The sequence below is a fragment of the Hevea brasiliensis genome, chromosome 14 (assembly GCF_030052815.1).
Source record: "Hevea brasiliensis isolate MT/VB/25A 57/8 chromosome 14, ASM3005281v1, whole genome shotgun sequence".
NCBI lineage: Eukaryota > Viridiplantae > Streptophyta > Magnoliopsida > Malpighiales > Euphorbiaceae > Hevea > Hevea brasiliensis.
The window spans coordinates 9,686,616-9,689,808 of record NC_079506.1 but is presented as its reverse complement, the minus strand read 5'-3'; the positions used below and the strand labels follow the sequence as shown (position 1 = coordinate 9,689,808).

The following is a 3,193-nucleotide window of genomic DNA, read 5'->3' as shown; positions in this document are numbered from 1 at the left end:
CCCATATTGGGCTTGGTTATGAGGCCATCACACAATTAATTTATTAAGTGATCCAATCAATCACTAGTTGAAAGAATACCCCAATTTTGTGATTGAATGTAGAAAGATACCCAAATCTAAACATTTGTATTGCAAATTGACCACATCATTTGTGCATCAAAGTCGATCAAAACCCATGAATTTTGACTATTTGTGGCTGTTTGTAGGAAGGGATCATTTGTAATTCTGTAAAGATGTTCCAAGTCCTGATTTCTCTGAATACAGCAGGGAAAGATCCATTCTTGCCCAGAATCATCATGTTCAGCACCAAAACAGTCTTTTTTTCTCTGTTCAGCAATATTAATTATTTTAATAATTATTAACTATTTTAGTAATTATTAATTATTTTACTAGTTATTGACTATTAAAGCATAAGTGTTGGCTATTAAATTTAAAAATAGTGGTATAATTTTATTGATTCTAATTAAAACGTTTTCTCAATCTTTAAAAGTTAAGAGAAATAACTTATTGGTTAGGTGTATAATTTTTTTTTTATACACTTTAATATATCTAAGATTTTTCAAAGAGAAAAGAATTATGTCTTGTAATGAATTGAAAGCACTTTCTTGCAAAATGTTCATCTACACATACCAATTATACAATACCCATAAACTTTTTTTCTGTGGATATCATGTAATTTTTGTAGGTAATGCCAATTTTATGTGTACATGAATTTCTTTAAAATAGTCGTCGTTAGTTTATATATATATATATATATATGTGTGTGTGTGATGTAGAAACCAACAAATGAATCATCCCATCCCCTCCTTCGAATATTACTCTAATCTAATATAAAAAGAGAAAATTCTATCTCTACTCGACTCATGTTCTTCATGCATCTTGCAATTGCACCACCACCGTCTCGGCCTCCCACCACTATCCATATATCCGTACAAATTAGTGCGTTGGATTTAATGGGAATAAGAAGCAAAATGGCGATGAAATCGACAGGTGAGCTTTTCCGTCTTGGCTCGGTACCGCGTCGCCCCTGCGTCACATGGCCCATGCATGGAAAAGTGCATACCATCAGAATCGCGGGCTCCATGACCGAAACGACAACCCATTTGCACCAAAACTTAGATGGGTGTTATTTTAGCTTCCTTGGCTACCCAACTCCAAATTGTATATTTTTTTAATTAAAATAGAATTAATAAAAAAAGCTTGCTAATTAGCGAGTTAGAACTCAGAAGAGATGCCTCAACTGCCACGCTAACTATACTAGAAATGGCATGTGATCTCAACACGTCAGTACACGTGGACATGAGCGATGCTCCATAACCATGGTGCTGTTGATTAGTGGATTGTTTGTGATTGTGCTCGTATTCGTAGCGTCAGTGTTCTGAGCCTGCGACGCTTTCTGGCTGGTGTTTGGGGTCGGGTAGAAGGTGATAAGGTAACTTGCGGAGGTACATGTGGAAGTGCTTGTCTTGTCTTCATAAGCGTAGTTGTACGCACGTGGACATGCGCTCTTGAAGATCTCAGAGTAGGAGGATTGGCTTGCAAGTGTCGGCTGTCGAATACGCGCCATTACAACAATATTGTGGTTGGCCGAAAGCTTCACTCGCGCTCTTACAAGCCACACTGTCGCCGGCTGAGCTTGTAACCTTGAGCTCCGAAGGACACGAGCCGTTCAAATCCACCACGCAGCCTGTGCTTGAACAATTCTGTCCAGAGCCACGCTGAGGCACTACCAGCATGGGCAGATTATACCCATCCACAAGACTGACATCGAAGCAATCCATCCCACTATAACCGTCGAGCTTGAACTCCGCCAGTGTAGCCGGAGGAGCAGCGCCGCTGCCGGAACATTATAACTTACTGGAGCCGCAATCACCTGTTAAACGTGAGAATTTTCCAGTAGAATCTTCAGAGCAAAAGGTTCTACGCCACCTGTTAAACGTGAGAATTTATTAAAATTTAATTTACAATATATATAATATCGAATTTAATTATATTTTAAAGCTATGATTTCATGCATTTAACAAAGAATATTGCACACATCCCACTTATAAAACTTTAGACATCCCATTACACCTACATGGAGAACAGAACTCAGGATACTTGCACAGATAAGGAAGAGAAGAATATAATTAACCATAAGAAAACAAGCTGAGGAGGAGGAGGATATCACTGAAACCATGTAAAAGAAGCATATATATTATTAATAAGCAACTGTATATGTCTAAGCCACTTTACAAACCCTAATAGAAAACTTCATATAGCAGTACTTAGTGAATAAATCACTCAACAACACACTCATGCGACAAGCCCTAACTACATATACAACATGAAAGTACACTGATCAGTACTCTCTGTTCTTTTAGGGCATGCAAGCAATCTTTATTCCCTTATATTGATCAGCATATAATATAAGAAGAGGGTACACAAAACAAAGAACAAACGATTATTAATTAATACCATGCACACATAGCCAAACAAGAAGTATTGGCCTAGCAATTTCCGAAGAAAAATAAGTCCAAGCATGTAGTAGGGCGTAGCTGCTTGTGCTTATGATCTTACTCTAATCTTGTATTGAGGTCCATGAGCTTGGTCTCCCTCCATATAAAAAGTGATAGTTGCACCACCGTTAAGGCCCCTGTCACCAACGAATTCAAGCCAGCCATCAGAAAATACAGGCTTTGGATGGTTGGTGGAGCAAACAAAAGTATAAGAATGCCCTTCGACATCTGCCACCGGAAATTCTATCCTCTGGCCTTTTGGTAATGCCGCTATAGTAATTTGACGACGGTCACTTGGTATCTCCAAACCTTTCACAATATCACTGGAGGTGAGTATCTTTGAGAATATTTCCATAGCTAATTAATACGCTAGCTTGGAGATGTTTAGGTTTGATGAGAAGAGTGCATCACGTTTAAGGGGACATATATTTATAGAGAATGTGAGATTATCACTATTTATCTTTTAATTTGAATAAGGTTCTACAGTTGAGAACATTTATCTATCTAGCAATTAATGCTATCAAAAAACTTTCTCAGATAATTTTGTTGACTCTTAGTGTCTCACCCATGTGGGTTGTGTCCCATGTCTCACCCATCTACTAAGACAATGGTTCTTTTACAGCAGTTTATAATTGTTGCATTTATACATATAAGGCAACAGTTTTATGACGTTGAAAACCATTGCAAATTAATTA

General features: G+C 37.6%; 1 pseudogene; it reads right to left on the bottom strand.

Annotated features, from left to right (window-relative positions):
- Nucleotides 1-820: 820 nt before the first annotated feature.
- On the bottom strand, nt 821-2,853 carry LOC131168832 (uncharacterized; annotated as a pseudogene).
- Between the last annotated feature and the right edge of the window lie 340 nt (nt 2,854-3,193).